Below are 20,356 nucleotides of genomic sequence, written 5' to 3'. Positions count from 1 at the left end.
ACTTTCTTCCCTATACTTAACTGAAGTTGCCACCTTATTACCTAGATTTGTAACTTTGAGTCATATGTGAATTTCCCAATGTTTCTCCCCCAGTCAGTTAAGTTGCAAGGTTCTTCAGATAAGTTTTCAATATTTTTGCATGTATCTCTCCCCCTTCTTTTACCCCTACCATACTAATTCAACCCTTTCCCTTATCATTTAAGTTATAGTTTCCTCATTGATCAGTTTTCAATCTAACCTTCACACAAATTCCAAAGATTTTCCTAATGTATTGATCTCTTCCCTAGTCCATGACTTTGATAACCTTTGTCCTTGGGGAAAAAATGCAATGCTTTTAGCCTCAGTAACCAAATAGCTAACACTGTTTTAATGAGATTTAGTATTGCCAATTAATGATAGAAATCCAAGGGTTACTGAAAACTGAAGGAATTTGCATGCTCCCTGGAATTTTGAAACTGCCCAGAATTGATTACAGATTATTACAAAATGTACAAGTTAAAACTCATGGAGAAGCAATAAGTACTTAGAGAGACAGACAGACAAGAGAAAGGATAGGCAGCTATAAGGGCTGGCTTAGTTTGGCCACATGGCATGGTACTCCAGAGGCCTAAGTTTGGGAACACATGCATGACCTAAGAAAGAGAGTTGAAAGTCATCCTGCATGGTGGAAGGTAGATAAGAAGAAGCAAAAGGGGGTGGCCATTCTGTATTGGGTTGGACAAAGGGTGGCACTTGGGAGTGGTCTAACACCTGGGCCAAATATCTGCCAATAGCAAGCTACATACTGGTCCTTCCCTTAGCAAAATGCATGACCTTGAAGTTCAGTATGTAATTTCCTGTCATACCAGCATCAGTGGGCAAAATCAGGTAACTGGGAACCAGAATGATGGATGAAGGGGAATAGGGAGACAGGATACAAACAGTGAGGGTCAGTTTATATCTTAGGAGCAAACAGTTTACATCTCAGGAGCAAACAGCCTTCCACAATTAACACAATTTTAACAGTATAAAAGATAAAAGATTTGTTTCTAATTATAAATTATCTGTATTCATAATTCTGCATCAATACCAAATTGACCTGGTGTAAAACCTGAGGATACATTAGTGACAATAACTTTCTATCTAATGGGTTGTGGGCAAATTCACAAAATATTCTGCAATTTAGACATGTCATGCCAGAAAAATTTAGTAATTAGTAGAATTTTTTTTACATAACTCATTTTTTCTTACACATTAGCAGGAAAAGCTATTTATCAGAATATTTTTAGGAATTTGAGCAAGTTTATTCAATATTCCATTTATAATTTATACATTGAAAGATTTGGGAATCCAAATATAGTAATTGTTCAGTTATATAATTATTTTTTTAGAACCAGATATTGGTATCTCCATAACTTTATCTTATGATAACTAAACTCCCTTCTGAGAGATAACTCAGTTTCCAAAGACTACTTTACTTTGTGAATTATTATAAATTTAATCACAGCAAATAGAAATTTTCAAATGTACAAATAAAATTATACCTAATACCATAAATTAGGTAATTTATAAATTTATTTCTTTTTTAAAAATGTGTAAATTGGGATTTTGCTGCAAAGCATACACTCCAGAATGGTCCTTTATATACTAAAATATTTATAGCAGTATTTTTTTTCTAGCAACAAAGAACTGAAAATAAAGATATCCATTGTTTGGAGAATAGTTAAACAAATTGATAATACTATTCTGTAAAAAACTATGAATATGATAAATCAGTTAATCAACAAGTACTTTTTTTAGCATATTTTTCTAAAGGGGTGTTTGAGCTGCATTTTGAGAAACAAATGAGAGAAAAGGGGAGTAACATTCTCCAAGAGTGATATATAAAGAAAGACATGGAAAGAGTAAAAGAGTAGAGGGTAATGTTGAAGAAACAGACTTTGAAGATTGATATTATCTTCAACAGGAAATAGGGAAGAAATCTATATATCTAGTCCTAGCCTCCCCCATCAAAATGCCTATTGGGTATATCAAAATGTATGATCTAGAAAAAGACTGAACTTGGGGGATATGACAGTAGAGAGAATGACATTGATAAGCCAGCAAACAATATTGAATAGTTGGGTAGCAAGAAAAGCAGGAGAGTAATTTCACCAACCACCCAAAGAGGAGGTGTCTTAAGAAGAGGGAGTGGTGGCAGTATCATGTTTCGAAAAGGTCTAGAACCACGAAGACTAAAAAAATCCCATAAAATTTGAGGGCAGATTAAGGTTGATTTCAAAGGTGAGAAAATGAGTAAGAGGAGAGAAAGTGGTGACAGCTGTTTGTGACTCAGAAAGAGGAAGGTTATAAGATGGCTTAGTAGTAAGGTCTTATGAAGGTTTTTTTTTTAAATGGATGAGTACAAAAAGATTTGGACTTGTTTGTAGGCTATAGGGAAGAAACCGGTAGATAATGAGAAATTGAAAATTAAAGGGGTGTCCATCTCTATCAGAGAATGGAGCAAAAGGGGCTCACTAAGGGATTTTGAGAGGAATGTGGTAAAAATAAACCTGTTCCTCAATAAAGTTGAGTCTTCAGCTTAAAGAGGAGTAAAAGTGATTCATCAAATTTTGAGGAGGAATTTTTAAAAGGATTGCTGCCTTGAAGGCCCTGTTAAGATTAGATAATGTAAATTTGTTGACATGGGAATTATACACAATGCCTAAAATAAATCTAAATGGAAAGTACAACAACGTTGTGAAATTGTGATTACACTTTATAAATGCTTATCGATAATATAATAACCATCATCCTTTCCTGAAGACATGTGTTACACATAGAGATTTCAGAGGAAAACTTCTGTAAGGGAAGAATTGTTCTTTATGAACTAGATTGGTTCTACAGTATTTGATAGAACAATGGATCATTCCTCTCATTTATGTGGTTACTTCCCCTAATGTCCTAAATAAGCATTCTATGTCCTCTCATCTTGTATGATGATTTGTCTTTCCTAAAACTTCCATGAAGAATCTGCCAGCAGTTTTGAAATATTCCTTTTAACACTCCTTGGATTGTCACTTGGTTATCTTTTACTTTCCAAGCCTGATCTTTATTGAAATAGCCTTGTCCTTCCTACAGTTTCATGAACTAATAGTATATAGACTTAATTTCTTTTTAGACAACTTTAGCTTTAACTTGTGATATTTGGATACATATGTTGCCATCTACTCATGTTTACAGTACATATCCCCCTTTCTATAACCATAGAGGATTATCCTTAAGCCTTTCAGAACACTCTAAATCCTATGAAATTTATATATTTATTGTTGTTTAGTCATTTTGAATTGTGTACAACTCTTTATTTATGATCCCATTTGGGGTTTTCTTAGTGAGGATACTGTCTCCAACTCACTTCATATACAAGGAAACTGAGGAAAACGGGATTAAGTGACTTGATAGCTATTTTCTTGAGTCCAGATTTAGATAAAGTCTCATCTTCCTGACTCCAGGCCTAATATTTTATCCACTGCATCATTAGAATAAATTAATTTTTGTGGAAAGAGCATTGATGACTTATTAAATCATCACAATTCTAGGTCTTAAAATAATTTAAATCTTCATGACCTAATTTTTCTGCAATTGGTGAATAACATTTTTTTTTTTTTTTTTTTTTTTTTTTGGTTTTTGCAAGACATTGGGGTTAAGGGACTTGCCCAAAGAAACACAGCTAGGTAATTATTATGTGTCTGAGAATGAACTTGAACACAGGTCCTCCTGACTCAAGGCCTAGTGTTCTATCCACTGTGCCACCTAGCTGTCCCCTAAATAACATTTTTTATAAAATGTCTGAATAAGAACTTAGCATTTGGTTCATATATGTATTATTTGCCAGATTTGGGGAAATTTGAGAATAAGGAAATCAGAGTGGTTAAACTTTTTTTGCAAGATATTTTTTAATTGTTTTTTGAATTTTATAAATTTTGAACCAAGCTTGCTTCCCTTCCCCCAACCACCCCCCACAGAAGGCAGTCTGAAAGTCTACATTGTTTCCATTGTTTCCATTGATTAAAATTGAATGTGTTGAGAGAGAAATCATATCCTTAAGGAAAAAATATAAGAGATAGCAAGATTACATAATAAGATAGCTTTTTAAAAAATATTAAAGGTAATAATCTTTGGTCTTTGTTTAAACGCTTTTGGATAGAGATGGTATTCTCTATCACAGATACCCTAAAATTGTCCATGATGGTTGCACCGATGAAGTGAGCAAACATTGATCATCACCCCATGATGCTGTTGGGATGTACAGCGTTTTTCTGGTTCTATTCATCTTGCTTAGCATCAGTTCATGCAAATCCTTCCAGGCTTCAGAGTTGTTAAATTTAAAACATATTTTGAAAACTATTTTTTTTTTAATACCTGAAACTTCTTGTTTAATACAGTGTCTGGATTTTCTTCTTTCTTCTCTCCTATCTTATGTACTCAAAGAACTATGTTGCTACCTCTTAGAAATAGACAAGAAATGAGTGGAAACACAGACCTGCCTTCTGAAGCAATTTATGTCATAATCCTAAAGTTGCCTAAATCCTGGTCTTGAATAAAGAAAATACAAAATCCGACATTTTAAAACAATGTAGAAATTTAGGCTTATTTCATTTTATCAGGTACTATGTGTAATTTATAGTTTGCATAATTGATGTTTTCTTTTGATCAAAAAGTATAAGTTTTGTAAAATACAGCTTGGAAAAAGATTCAAGGATAATCTCAGTGTTTGCCCATATTCAGGTAATGTGCTTCTTTAGTTTCTGATTATATTGAATTGTCACCACTTCAAAAATCTCTCCTATTTGATTGGCAATACTAGAATGGTAATTTGTAAAAGAAAAATACGTAAAAAATACCTTTTTTGTGTCTCTGTCATTTGTTTCTCACTTTTAAATGATTCTTCTGAATTAGTTTTGTTTTTTTCTAGTCAAAGACATTAGTGTTGGTAGGTTTTAGCATAGTCATATAAATTAATGCTGTCTGTTCAAAAAGAGTAGTTATGAATTGGTCATAAGTAAACTTTTTTCTAAGTTTGACTTATTAGTGTCATAACTTATGCATACAGTTTATTGTTGAGGCTTTTTTCTCCATAGACTTGTCTCTTGGTCCTTGCCTTTTGGCCTGATACCTAAAGTATTCATTTGATGGTCAGTTTATCATTTCTGTTCCAACATTTTTTTCTTATGAAACACATTTAATACCAAAATATTAGCTTGATTAAAATTGAAGTTAGTTTGAATATGCAGTTGCAGATTCAGAAATAGGAATGAAAATGTTGTTACCTGAAAAGGAATTGAAAGATACTGAAAACATTGAAAGACAAACGAGTACATCATAATAGAATGGCAAAAATATTTAGCAAATTTATATTCTTAACTTTTAAACACATGGATGGATGGATAGATGGATATAGTTCAATGGCAAGTTGCCATTGGAGCCAGGAAGAACTTTTCAAATCTTATCTCTAACATATACGCGCGTGTGTGTGTGTGTGTGTGTGTGTGTACACACACACACATGAATGAACTGATTTTGTGATCTCACTTTTAGGTAACTCAGATTATATGTTGCTGACCTGTGTTAGTATAGGACATTCATCATTTCAGTGAAATTACATAGGTCTGTACCTATTCTGTGTAGCAGTTCAACAGTTAAAATTCATATAAGAAATTAATAGCAAGATGAAGAAACAGACTTTTACACTTTAGAATTTTATTGGTATATAATGCTCCATCCCTTTATTTTAAGAAAAAAAGTTTAAGAGGTTAAAAAAAGGCAGATGAACATTTCTGTACTCAGCTCCTTAGATTTACAAAGGATAGGAAGGTGTTTTTATCTCTTCTGAGGTCAAGTTTAGACTTTTTAAAACTTAAAATATTTTGTAAAAAGCTAAAATCAAGAATAATCATAATTTAGTCTCAATAGAAAGCAAAAGTAGGAATAACCAAAACATTATAATATATCTAATAAAGTGATACTTCAAGCACTGTTTGTAGACATACTTGTAGAATCCTAGCAGGAAGGCACAGAGCAACAGATAACTCAGCCATAGGTAAGCTTTGTCCTTAGACTCTTTGATTTTTAATTGATGGTGATTTTGCTCTACTTTAAATGAGATAGCTATAACTAGATATTTAACCAGATGGCTAGTTAAAAAAGTCTCCTAAAGCTTTGACCATGTAGTAGTTTGTTTTCTGGTTGGTATATAATAGTTACACAATGATCAATTATAGATGACTTAGCTATTCTCAGCTATGCAGTGATCCCAGATAGTTCTCTGAAGGACCCGTGATGAGAAAAATGCTATTCACCTCCTGAGAACTAATAGAGTTTGAATGCAAATCAAAGCATACTATTTTTCACTTTTTTTTCCTGGGTTTTTGACTTTTTGTGGGTGGAGTGTGGTCTATGCTTTCTTTACAGCATGACTAATATGAAAATGTTATGCATGATTTTTCATATATCACTTATGTTTACCCTTGGGGAGGAAGGAAGGGAGAAGATTTTGGGAACTCAATTTTAAAAAATAAGTGATAAATTGTTTTTGCATATAATTGGAGAAAATATTCTAAAATATAAAAAAAACACATGGGATATTTGCATTATTTGCATTTGAATTCCCAGCCAACTCATATGTTTTGTTTTTATTCAAAATGTGAATTAGAGATCAGCAGCTCTTCAGATACCTTATTGATATTTGCATGGTCACATTAAAACTTATCTCTTGGATTTGTAATACTTTCAGTTCAGACTGTACCCCTCCTAACCTTCTCCATCTATTTTATTCACTTACACTAAGCCTATATTGTTGCCCTGGTTGAGAATTCCAATCTCATAGTCATTTTGTCTCCTGTATTCCCAGTGCCTATTATCGTGCATGGTAATGCCTAGCATAGTTACTTAGTAGGTGTTTTAAATGCTTTTTTTTTTGATATTAATGATTTATCTTAATCCTCACAATCTATTTCATCTACTCTGGGCTTCCTTTGCTTTCAAATTCAGCTCTAAAAAGGGTAATTTGCCATTTTTGTAGTTTCTTAGCTACTGTACTTAGTCCTTTGCCCTTTTAGCATTGTCATTTTTAAGCTGCATAATCTCATTTCTATGACTGATCTCCATTGTCAGTTACCTCTAGTTTTTCTGTCTAGCTGAATTAATCCATCTACTAAATTACTTTCAAAGTCCAAGGTGGACGGTAGGATTGTGGATTCCCTCTCTTTTCCCTAGCCCTGTTCTCTGATTTTAGACTTGACCTAATTTGACCTAATCTCTTTAAGAAGAGTGAAACCATCTAATATCTTCTTAAGTTCCTTTTCTTTCCCCAATTCTTCAAAACTTTGTATTATTAGTTAGAAAGTATTTATTAAAACTTTAGTCCTTGTCTGATTTTGATAATGTTATTTTTGATGGATCTTTTCCAGGTGGTCTATGGGAATAAGATAATTAAGATGTTCTGGATACAATTCAGATGTTCTGACATATAAGAACCTGGAATTAGTTTTTCTGGAGACAATTCTCAGTCTTAACTAACATAATTTTGAAGACAAAAGATGTGTTTTTTCTTCAGCAATTTTTTAAAAAGCCTTTTATTTCATATTTGGGCAATCAATTTAAAAGAATGCTATTTAGTAGTGAAGAATAAAGTAAGATATGGCTAATAAGATGTAGCATTATTGCTCAGATATGAGTTATTATACAAACTATTCTTGACATAGTGTCGTGTAGTACATATCAGTGTTGTAGTGATTTGAACATAAATACATTCTACTACAAAAAATAATTCAATTTGACATTGTTTCAGAAAATATTATCTTGTGCAATTCATTCAAACAGTTCTATTCTAATAATTCTGATAAAGTATTTATTTAGCTTTTTAATCAAGTGTGTACAAGTAATAACTTGGAAGAACTCCAGCAACATCCTAGTTATCCATTAATTTAATTAAATTTAATTAATAAAAATTAATTTTAATTGAAAAAGTTGAAGCAAGTGGGATTTTGTTTGAGACACAGGAGACAGGAGATTATTTTAGGATAGTACATGAAAGACTATTTACTTTTGGGTTTTGGTTTTTGCAAAGGCAATGGGATAAGTGACTTGCCCGATGTCACACAGCTAAGTAAGTACTAAGTTTCTGAGATTCCATTTGAACCTCTTTTTTTTTTTTTTAAGCTTTTGCTAGGCAGTGGGGTTAAGTGCCTTGCCCAAGGCCACACAGCTAGGTAATTATTAAGTGTCCGAGGCTGGATTTAAACTCAGGTACTCCTGACTCCAGGGCCGGTGCTCTATCCACTGTGCCACCTAGTTGCCCCTATAGTTTTATTTTGAATAAAATGTTGTATTCTGTCTTCATTACTTGAATTCATTATCAGCAAACTAAAACTGTTTAATCTTTAGCCTTTACATATTGAAAATGTTAACTTATAGTCATATTGGAGATAAATAAGAAGAGAATGTAATGTATTGTTAAAATCAACTGCATGGAATGTAAAATTGCTTTGAAAACTAAAACACTAAGGATTTAGGATGGCTATTTCAACCTGTGCAATTTATTATGTTGTATCCTGTTTTGAGGATACAGTAGCAATAGATATTTTTATTCACTTCTATTCACTTCAAACACAAACTCTCAATGTACCCAAAACCCTTGGGCATCTTGAATTGTTACATTATGCATCCAAGAAATTTTGAATTGCTCATTCTTGTCAGTCCACAAACATTAAGCAGCTACTATATGCTAGGAACAAAGAAATGGAACCATTTCATGTCATATAAGTATTTACAAAACAAGGTATTTTTATGAAGAGGAAAAAAACAAGCAGTTTTGGGAATTAGAAAGATCATGTTGAAGGTGGCACTTGAGATTAGCTTTCAAGAAAAGAAAGCAAATGACTCCTGGATAAGTCCTAAGTCATGGAGGTAAAAGAATATTTTTGATGAACACTAGGAAGACCCACTTGGCTATATTGCCAAGGAGAGTTAGGTGACCTGCCTGCAAAGAGGTTAAGTTATCAGGGACCTTCAGTGACAACAGAGGAATTTAGATTTGATCTTATAATAACTGGGAATCACTGGAGTTCCTTGGACCCAGCAGTTTCAGGTAAGTGGTACATTATTTTAAAAATGGGAAATTTTTTCCATCTCAGAATCATGCCTTTTGGAAAGAAGCCAATATTTCTATAGTTGTGTAAAACACTCTCCTTTAACCCTCAGGTAATTTGGACCTAGCTAGCCTAGTGCTCTTCCTAAGAACTGGTCTTTTTTTTTTTTTAATTAAAGATTTTATTTAGGGGCGGCTAGGTGGCGTAGTGGATAAAGCAAGGCCCTGGAGTCAGGAGTACCTGGGCTCAAATCCGGTCTCAGACACTTAATAATTACTTGGCTGTGTGGCCTTGAGCAAGGCACTTACCCCCTTTTGCCTTGCAAAAACTTAAAAAAGTTTTTTTATTTATTTTGAGTTTTTCAGTTTTCTCCCTAATCTTACTTCCCTCCCCCCCACCACAGAAAGCAATTTGTCAGTCATTACATTATTTCCATGTTGTACATTGATCCAAATTGAGTGATGAGAGAGAAATCATACCTCTTTTTTTTTCTTTTTTCTTTTTTTAGGTTTTTGCAAGGCAAATGGGGTTAAGTGGCTTGCCCAAGACCACACAGCTAGGTAATTATTAAGTGTCTGAGACCGGATTTGTGCCCAGGTACTCCTGACTCCAGGGCTGGTACTTTATCCACTACGCCACCTAGCCACCCGAGAAATCATGTCCTTAAGGAAGAAACAAAGTATAAGAGATAACAAGATCATACAATAAGATACCAGTTTTTTTTCTAAATTAAAGGAAATAGTCCTTGGACTTTGTTCAGACTTTGATTCTTTATCTGGATACAGATGGTATTCTCCATTGCAGACAGCCCCATATTGTCCCTGATTGTTGCACAGAAGGAAGGAATGAGCAAGTCCATCAAGGTTGATCATCGCCCCCATGTTGCTGTTAGGGTGTACAGTGGTTTGGTTTTTTTTTTTTTGGTTCTGCTCATCTCACTCAGCATTAGTTCATGCAAATCCCTCTAGGCTTCCCTGAATTCCCACCCCTCCTGGTTTCTAATAGAACAATAGTATTCCATACCACAGTTTGCTAAGCCATTCCCCAATTGAAGGACATTTACTTGATTTCCAATTCTTTGCCACCACAAACAGGGCTGTTATGAATATTTTTGTACAAGTGATGCTTTTACCCTTTTTCATCATCTCAGCATATAAACCCAGTAGTGGTATTGCTGGATCAAAGGGTATGCACATTTTTGTTGCCCTTTGGGCGTAGTTCCAAATTTCTCTCCAGAAAGGTTGGATGAAGAACTAGTCTTTTCTTGAACTTGTGTTGTCATCGCTTTTTTCTGATCAGAACCAAATAACGGAGACCTTTAGATAGTATGAACTGAGGATTAGAACCCGTGTCTTCTATCTTTTTTTCCACAATAATAGAGTTTGAATGCAAATGAAAGCATACTATTTTTCACTTTATTTTTTTTCCTCGGTTTTTGACTTTTTGTGGGTGTAGTATGGTCTGTGCTTTCTTTTACAACATGACTAATATGGAAATGTTATGCATGATTTTTCATGTATCACTTTGTGTTTACCCTGGGGAGGGGAGGAAGGGAGAAGATTTGGGAACTCAATTTTAAAAAATAAGTGATAAATTATAAAAACAAATAGAGCTTTATCATAATGGTTTTGTACAGTTTTTTCTTTTAATCCCAGATTATGCTAGTTTATCACCATCAGGTATTCCACTATGAATAGCCTTTCAATTTGAAATAGTCATTAATAACTGTTCCAGCTATTCAACTAGATTCAGATTAGCTTAACTATACTAGTACGTGATCTGCATCTTTTCATTTTGCTCACAAGCCTAGCACAAGAAGCTTTCCTGTTATTAAACTGTCAGAAAAGAAAATCAGGATAGTTTGACAAGACCAAATCAATGGGATTAAGTGGCTTGCCCAAGGCACACAGCTAGCTAATTATTAAGTGGCTGAGGCCGGATTTGAACTCAGTTACTCCTGAGTCCTGGGTTGGTATTCCATCCACTGCAACATCTAGATGCCCCCAACAAATTCATCTTTTTTACTGTCTTTTTATTTAACTTTAATATTCTTATGTCCTTTCTTCCTTCTAAAACCACACCTGAAAATACAGTTCACTAAAACCAACCAGGAGGACATCTATTGTATCTGGCAGTATATTACAATTTTCTATACCCATAGTTCTTCCACATCTGCAAAAAATGGAAAATGAGGTACATTTTTTTTTCAACTAATCACTTAGGCCACATTTGAGCATTATGATTTTTGGGGGGGGCTAGGCAATGCAGTTAAGTGATTTGCCCAAGGTCACACAGCTAGATAATTAGTGTCTGGGTTACTGCTCTATCTAGCTGCCTCAGATTTGAGCATTATTGGAATTTTTCATTGGTTAGTCTTTATATCCAACTTTGTCACATTTATTTCTGAATATATTTTCCCTTCCCAGCAAGCAGATTGTCACAACTACTAAGAAATGAGGAAATAAAAATACAGTTCTCCAAAACTAAAGAAGGCATCTACCAAGTCTACAGGCAGTATATCGCAACCCTAAATATGGGCACCTCCTCCCCTCATCCCCTGCAAAGATAGGAAGTAGGTATATTTTGTCATCTTTAGGTTTAAATTTGGTCATTATAAGTCTCTGAACATGGTGGCATATTTTGGTTTAATTAGTATATCCATATTCTTCAACTAACTTTTCATTTTTTTTCCTTACCAGAACTATTTCCCTTTTGTATCCTTAGAATTCCCTTGTGAGCATTTTAAAGAATTTGAGATTTATCATTTTTCCACTGAACACTTTGAAATCTTTCTAAAATATAAGGTATTTGCCAGACTGCTTCACTTTCCCTTTTTTCCCTTTCACTATCAAAATTGAGATGGAGTGATCTCTTCTGCCTTGATAGGATTCAACAACAGCAACAACAATAATAATAAATGATAATGGGGCAGCTAGGTGGCACAGTGGACAGAGCACCAGCCTGGAGTCAGGAGCACCTGGGCTCAAATCCGGCCTCAGACACCCAACAATCAATCACCCAGCTGTGCGGCCCTGGGCAAGCCATCCAACTCCATCTGCCCTGCAAACTCCTCCTCCTCCTCCTCCTAATAATAATAATAATAATAATAATAATAATAATAATAATAGTAACACTAATAATAATTATGCTTCAGTCTGTGTTCCAACACCACCAACTCTGTCGCGGGTGGATCACATTCTTTAGGATAAGTCCATCACAAAAGCTACTTCTGTTGTTGCTATTGCTGATCGCAACTCCCTCCATTCATACTTCCCTACCACCATATACTATATTTTCTCTCTCCTTTCACTCTGTTCCTCTTAAATGTGCTGTAGGGTAGCTGAGTGGTGCAGCAGACTGGTCATCAGTCCTGGGGCCAAGAGGCCCTGAACCCAAATACCACCCCTAAGGCCCATCAACCACCTGACTGTGGTCCCGGACAGGTCATCAATCCCAGCCACTTGCAAGAAGTAAAAAAGAAAAATGTGTTATATCTGACCACTTTCCCCCACAGTCTACCCTCTTCTTCATTACTGACATCCCCCCCTTCCCTCTGTCCCCCTTCTCTCCTTACTCTAGATATCTATACTCCATTGAGTATATGTACTGTTTCCTCTTCAAGCTATCTCTGATGAGAGTGAAGGTTCCCTCATTCCTCCCTTGCCTTCCCCCCCCATATCATTGCATTTTCTCATTGTAATAAAAAAATCTTATTATATGGAATATCTTAGCCTATTTCACCTCTCCTTTCTCTTACTCCCATTACATTTCCCTTTTAGCCATTGACTCCAGTTTTACAATTATATTATCTTCAAATTCAGCTCTCTCCTGTGCTTCATCTACAAAAGCTCTTCTACTTGCTCTATTAAATGAGAAGTTTCCTATGAGTATTATCAGTATCATTTTTATATGCAGGAATACATGTAGTTCATCTTTAAGTCCCTCATGTTTTACCCTTCTCCACTCTCTATGCTTCACCTGAGTGATTTGAAGATCAAACTTTCTGTTCAGCTCAACTCTGGCCATTTTAACAGGAACATTTCTCTGGTTCATTGAAAAGTCCATCTTTTCCCTGGAAGAGGACATTCAGTTTTGCTGGGTAGTTGATTCTCAGTTGTGTTCCGAGCTCATTTTGTCTTCTGGAATATTATATTCCAAGCCCTACGAGACCTTAATGTAGTTGCTGCTAAGTCCTGTGTGATCCTGACTGCAGCTCTACCATATTTGAATTGTGTCCTTCTGGCTGCTTGTAATCTCTTTGACTTGGGAATTCTGGAACTTGGCTATAATATTCCTGGGGGTTGGGGGGGGTTTGGATTTCTTTTCAGGGGAGATTAGTAGATTCTCTCAATTTCTGTTTTGCCCTCTGCTTCTAGGATATCTGGGCAATTTTCCTGTAGGAATTTTTTTTTTGTAAGGCAAATGAGGTTAAGTGGCCTGCCCAAGGCCACACAGCTAGGTAATTACTTAATAAGACTGGATTTGTGCCCAGGTACTCCTGACTCCAAGGCTACTACGCCACCTAGCCGCCTCTTAGGAATTCTTTCAAAATGATGTTAAGGCTCTTTTCCTCATCATGACTTTCAGGTATCCCAATCATTTTTAAATTATCTTTCCTAAATCTGTTTTCCATATCAGTTGTTTTTTTCATTGAGATGTTTCACATTTTCTTCTAATTTTTTATTCTTTTGGTTTTGAAGTATTACATCCTGACTTCTCTTAAAGTCAGCGGCTTCCTTCAGCTCCATTCTAGGGCTGAAGGATTTGTTTTCCTCAGAGAGCTTTCTTATTATCTCTTTTTTCCATCTGGACAATTCTGCTTTTTAAAGCATTCTTCTCCTCAATAACTTTTTGAATTGTTTTATCCATTTGGCCTAAGTTGGTTTTTAACATGCTATTTTCTTCAGCATTTTTTTGGTTCTTGACTAAGCTGCTGACTTTTTTTCATGCTTTTCCTGCATCTGTCTCATTTCTTTTCCCAGTTTTTTTTCTATCTTCCTCATTTGGTTTTCAAAATCTTTTTGAGCTCTGTCATAGTCTGAACCCACTTTTCATTTTTCTTGGAGTTTTTAGATTGCAGGACCTTGTACTTCCTCACCTTCAGATTAAGCATTTTGATCTTTCTTGGGATCATATTTCTCAATGGTGTTTTTCTTTTTTCTCTGTTTACTCATTTCCCCAGCCTTTGCTTGGTTTTGGGGTGCTTCCTGAACTTTTGAGTATTATTGGGACACACACCCCCACAAGGATCTCCATGTGTGAGGCTCTGTCTTCTCTCCTGGTCTGTGAATGACCACATGCACACCCCTCTGGTATGGGGCTGCTGTTCTATGGGGGGGTCTGGACTGTGATCAGGATCTGAATGTAGTCAGAGCCCCAGAATCCTGTTCTAGGTACAGAGGACAGACCTTGGAAGTCTCTTTGTCTACTCCCCTACCAAGGCTGAGTATTCAAGGTTCAGTTGCCTGGGGGCTTCTGCTTCTGGTTCCTGGATCTGAGCTGCCATGATCAGCTACTTGCTGAATGCCCTGAGGCATTCACTTGCTTTCTCTGGCAGAGGGCCCCGCCCCCATCTTCCAAGTTGTTCCTGGTGTTCCCTAGGGTGTAGTTCAGGAAACTGTCTCTACTGCAGTGAGTTGCTGCTCCCAGGCGCCCTGGGGCTGCCTCTGGAAGGTTGAAGTTCCTTGACTCTGGCTGGCCACCCCTCTAACCCCATGGAGCGCGTCTTTCTGCTATTTTCCAGGTTACTTTGGTCTGGGAAACTGCCTTACTGGATCCCTCTGTGGGTTCTGTCTCTCAAATTTAGAGTGAGTCCTTAGTTTTGAAATATAAAGTGAGAGCACCCAAGAGAGGCTCTTTCCCTGTTGATATCTTGGCTCTGCCCCCCATAAGCGACTCTTGAAGTCCACTTCAGCATTACCAAATAGCTGCTATAAATGTTCACCTGCAGGACATCCAAAATGGATTTTAGCATTCCTCCTGCATTATTTCTTGGATACCACCAAAAGATACCCAAGTTGACAACCTCTGAATCATACTGTTTTTCCCTCTCCCTTATTCATCATTTATAGCAGTTTCACTTTTGCCCTCCACTGTGTATATTTTGTCCTGATAAGCAGCAACTTTAGTTCAGGATTCTTATCTTTACCTCTGTTCATTTTACTCTGAGTCATTCTTCCACATAGATGCCAAATAATTTATTCCCAATTAATTCCTAATGCATTTATGACCTTACATATATTGTCATGCTCAAAAAGCTTCAGGGAGTCCCTTTGACCTCTGGGGTAAAAGATAAACTCCCCAAGCTGGTATTTAAGATCCTCTTTTCCCCTTACCCTCAAATCTGATTATAACCTCTTTTCAGTTTTTAGATTTTCCATTTTATAAGACTGTGCCTTTATACAGGCTAACACCCCCCCCCATGTAATTTCACCTTAACACGTCTTTTAGCATATTTCAAGACTCTACTTATGGAAAATTAATCATAATTTCTCTCATTCTGTTTTTCCATTTATCCAGCATGTATTTGTGAATACATCTCTACTCTTTGTAGAGGGCTCTGCTCTAATCCATTGATTTATTTGTCCCGGTCAATTTACTAAGGAATCAGTCTCTTAATCTGAAATTGTTCCCACAGAACCATGTTTCTTTGGCTAAGGGTTTTTCCATTTTACCACATTCCATATTAAAACCACAATTCCTAACTTAAAAGTACCTGAGTATTCACTTCTCCTGTCATGGTGGCCTTGAATTCCTTCAAGAAATTCTTGTTCCTACAATATTTGGATTCTGTCATCTAACCAGTGTCCTTCCTTTTATCTTACCCACTCCTCCATCATATGCCAGATATATATTTTAATTGGTAGATTTTTTTCTTTATCAGAATTATTTAGAGATGTACATGCTTCCTGATCTCTGCCTCTTTCTTTGAACTTGGAAGTGAAGCACCATCTTCTTCATGTTCTTCCCTGATACTTTCATTTGTGCCCTTCCCCCAAACTAGCTTATATTTGACTAATTTATTAATATATGTTTATAAATATTAACTTCAGATTTACATTGTATATTTGTGTTTGTGAAATATATTTGATTCATTCTTTGTATTTGTATTCCATGACATACTGAAACCAAGTGTTAGAATTAGTCTGAAAGACTTTTTATTCCTGGCTCAAATCATAGCTATGTGACCACTATGCTTTGTGTTCATGTTATGTAAAATTGGAATAACTACTTCCTTTTGATGTTCCTCATGAGGATTATCAGTGAAATAAATATATATAAAGCTCTTTTCTATTATCATTACATGCTTTGTTTTGGGTTGACAAGAAGAGTACAGCTAATAGTAAAACCTGAAAAGTTCTTAACTCTTTAAACAAAGTTCACATAAAATTGCTCGGTCAACATAACTTTAATTGCATTATAGTTAAATCCCAACTAAAAGCAAAAATTTGGGGGCGGCTAGGTGGCGTAGTGGATAAAGCACTGGCCCTGGAGTCAGGAGTACCTGGGTTCAAATCCGGTCTCAGATGCTTAATAATTACCTAGCTGTGTGGCCTTGAGCAAGCCACTTAACCCTGTTTGCCTTGCAAAAACCTAAAAAAAAATAAAAATAAAAGCAAAAATTTTAGAAAAAGTTCAACTAAATCTGGTAACCAGATTCCTTTTTCATTTGTATTATTTATTCTGTACTTGTGTTTTAGTTAGGACTTGTCATGAATTTCGTATATCAGTTGCATGTTGAAGGCTCTTGTCTCTTAGATTCCCAGTTTTATGTCTCCCACATAGTATATTAATAAATGGTTATTAAGTGATTGATGGGCAAACTTATATTTTATTAGGCAGCTTTGAGAGTTACCTAAGGAAACTTAGAAAATAAGTGATTTGCTCAAAATTGCACAATTATAATATTTCTATAATTATATACCAGCAATTTGTCTTCACCTTCATATTTTAATTGATAAGGATGTTAACACTTGTATTACAAATATAAATTAAGTCTTCCGGGGGGGGGGGAACCTTGCTACAAGTTAGAGATTGCATTATTATTATAATATTTGCTAGTTTTTATTACCTAATAATTGATTAAGCATAACCAAAAAACTTCAAAGTAAAAAAAGGATAATAAATGGTACAGTAAAGTTTACTGAATAATAAGTTATTTTCATTATCCTGGTAATTACAAAAATTTTAGTATGTTGGCATTTGTATCTGTCTTAATAGGTTATATACCCTTGCCAAAACACCTGTATTTCTGCTATAGAAAAAGATAGCAAATCATTAAATTGTTCTATATTCATCTGAATGTGATAATATTTAAAAATTCTAATAGCTTTAATTACCAGGCTTCATTTATCTTTCTAGTCCCTCAGACTCACTATCTAGGTGTACCTGAACTCATCATCCTCACCTTTCATTTCTGATGCCAAGCTTGTTAATTTTCACCTTTATAACATCTCAAACATATCTCTCACCTTTACCTCACACTAATACTTTTACAGTAGCCTGTTGCTTAATCTTCTTATCTCGTCTCTCCATTTGGCCAATAAAGTACAGGTCCAACATGTCACCCCTCTACTCAAGTGCCAGCAGCTGAGGACCAGGGATTATGTAAAAAATCTTCTGTTGGATATTCAAAACTCTTCTTAAGGTGACCCTCTCTTTCAATTTTGTTGTACCTTTCTCCTTCCCACATTCTATCCATATCACTATCATTCAAGACATGTATTTTTCCATTTTAAGGGTTATATATAATATATAAAATAAGTAAAATTTAATAAGTTTACATAAGTAAACACACATACACATACCTACCTACTATATTCAGTCTTTTTTTTTTTTAAGGATTTTGCAAGGCAAAATCCAGAGCCATTGCTCTATCCACTGTGCCACCTACCCACTCCCTGCTATATTCAATCTTAAGCAAAATACCCTCTATATCTCCAGTCTTACAATGTTCTCGTTCATCTTTATCTACTGGCTTCCTTTCTAGTCATAATTAAAATCCCATCTTTTAAAGGAAGCATTTTCTAACTCCCTTTAATTCTATTGTTTCTTTAATTCTCTCCCTTTTAGGTTGTGAGCCCCTTTGAACTCAAAGAATCTCAGTAGGAACTTGTGTCAGAAGTCATGTTTCAGCCAGACTGTTAATATCTTTTGTCAGCTTCCCTTCCTTTTTGCTTGAAGTACTTTAGTTTTTCATTGTCTCCTAGTAGTACTTGTGAATAGCTTTAATTTTTAGAAAATTAATCCCTTATATGGAACAGAATCTAATACTGTTGTAATTTCTACCTATTTATTATGTTCTACCACCATCCCTGCATCCCCCCTCCGCACCAAGTGGTACAGATTACCCACCTCTTTTTCTCAAGTAGATTTTGAAATAAAATTAATCGTGTTTTGGAACACTATTGTTCTATTAGAAACCAGGAGGGATGGGATTTCAGGGAAGCCTGGAGGGATTTGCATGAACTGATGCTGAGTGAGATGAGCAGAACCAGAAAAACACTGTATACCCTAACAGCAACATGGGAGTGATGATCAACCTTGAAGGACTCTCTCATCCCATTAGTGCAACAATCGGGAGCAATTTTGGGCTGCAAAGGAGAGTGCCATCTGTATCCAGATAAGGAACTGTGGAGTTTGAACAAAGTTCAAGGACTATTCCCTTCAATTTAGAAAAACACAGATATCTTTAGACTTCTTGTATCTTCTCTAAGGATATGATTTCTCTCTCATCACACCCAATTTGGATCAAGGTACAACATGGAAACAAAGTAAAGACTGACAGATTGCTTTCTGTGGAGGGGGGGGGGGAAGTAAGATTGGGGGGAAAATTGTAAAACTCAAATAATATCTTTAATAAAAATTAATTTAAAAAAATTAATCATGCTTTTAGTTAAGCAAAGATAACTATTGTTCCTAATTCCTTTGTCATGGAATACAAGTATAAAGAATGAATCAAGTATATTTCATATACACAATATACAACATAAATCTGAAGTAAATATATTTATACATATATATATGTGTGTGTGTGTATGTATACGTGTGTGTATAAATTATTCAAATATAAGCTCATCTGGGGGAAGGGCACAAATGAAAGTATCAGGGAAGAACTTCATGAAGAAGATGGTGCTTGACTTCCATATTCAAGGAAAGAGAGGCAGAGATCAGGAGGCATGTACATCTCTAAGTAATTGTGATAAAGCAAAAGTCCAGTTTTCCTGGATTGATGAATGTTTTTACTCTAGTTCTAAAAAATCAAGGCTAATCAGCCTTGAAGTAAATAGGTTTTCTATGATTATGAATTATTTTATATGTAGTAGTTGTAAGAGGGTCATGTGGAAAACATTCACACTCACTCACACTCCCCATTAGAGTAAAAACTGTAATTTGCAGTTTGGAATTTTCTGTCTTATCCTGCTTGTTTGGCAGTTAGGCTGTACCTTATGTTCATTTGTATCTTTCTCATTCAACAAAAGCAATAGCAAAACTCACAGCTTTGAAATGGACAGATCTCATGTACCTTCTGAATTTACATGTTTATTCTCTTGTGTGTGAATGATTCCTCCCGTGACCATCATAAATGTGTTTCTAATTCTTATTCTTTATGTTTTGAGTACTAGCTCATAAAATAAATAGATTTAAATTCATTAAATTCTATACCTCATCATGAAATAAAGAGTTGCCACTCTTTTAGGGTAGTGCCAATTGGTACTTAGTGTAATAAGATGTTACATGTAGGGGCAGCTAGGTGGCGTAGTGGATAAAGCACCAGCCCTGGAGTCAGGAGTACCCGGGTTCAAATCCGGTCTCAGACACTTAATAATTACCTAGCTGTGTGGCCTTGCCCAAGCCACTTAACCCCGTTTGCCTTGCAAAAAAAAAAACCCTAAAACATAAAAGATATCACATGTAAGCTTTAAATAAGCTAAATCTTTTTAACTTTTTTAAAAAACAATTTTATTAATAGGGGAGAAGAGGGAAAGAGTAGATTTCTGAAGGCGATTTACTAATTAATAAAATTGACCTAGCATGTTTCAGACTTTTCATAAAAACTAGTAGTGTGGGGGGTGGCTAGGTGGCGCAGTGGATAAAGCACCAGCCCTGGAGTCAGGAGTACCCGGGTTCAAATCTGGTCTCAGACACTTAATAATTACCTAGCTGTGTGGCCTTGGGCAAGCCACTTAACCCTGTTTGCCTTGCAAAAACGTAAAAAACAAAAAAACCTAGTGTGGTAGTTCATGATC

The 20,356-nt window shown here is 35.4% G+C and overlaps 1 protein-coding gene and 1 long non-coding RNA gene across 10 annotated transcripts in view; both read left to right on the top strand.

The window, feature by feature from the left end:
* USP7 (ubiquitin specific peptidase 7) overlaps positions 1 to 20,356 on the top strand; it is a 97,536-nt gene that overhangs the window by 9,106 nt on the left and 68,074 nt on the right. The gene's annotated exons all lie outside the window — the stretch shown is intronic.
* LOC141495241 (uncharacterized) lies at positions 9,767 to 18,923 on the top strand. Of its 5 annotated transcripts, none has more exons than XR_012470703.1 (3): positions 9,767 to 11,300; positions 11,534 to 11,679; positions 18,180 to 18,923. It is a non-coding gene; the product is annotated as an uncharacterized LOC141495241 (long non-coding RNA). The 5 variants fall into 5 exon arrangements; XR_012470704.1 differs by lacking the exon at positions 18,180 to 18,923 and adding an exon at positions 17,661 to 17,853; XR_012470702.1 differs by lacking the exon at positions 18,180 to 18,923 and adding an exon at positions 11,832 to 12,224.

The sequence above is a fragment of the Macrotis lagotis genome, chromosome 8 (genome assembly GCF_037893015.1).
Source record: "Macrotis lagotis isolate mMagLag1 chromosome 8, bilby.v1.9.chrom.fasta, whole genome shotgun sequence".
NCBI lineage: Eukaryota > Metazoa > Chordata > Mammalia > Peramelemorphia > Peramelidae > Macrotis > Macrotis lagotis.
The sequence above is the reverse complement of the archived record's forward strand: the minus strand, read 5'-3'. Positions and strand labels throughout refer to the sequence as shown.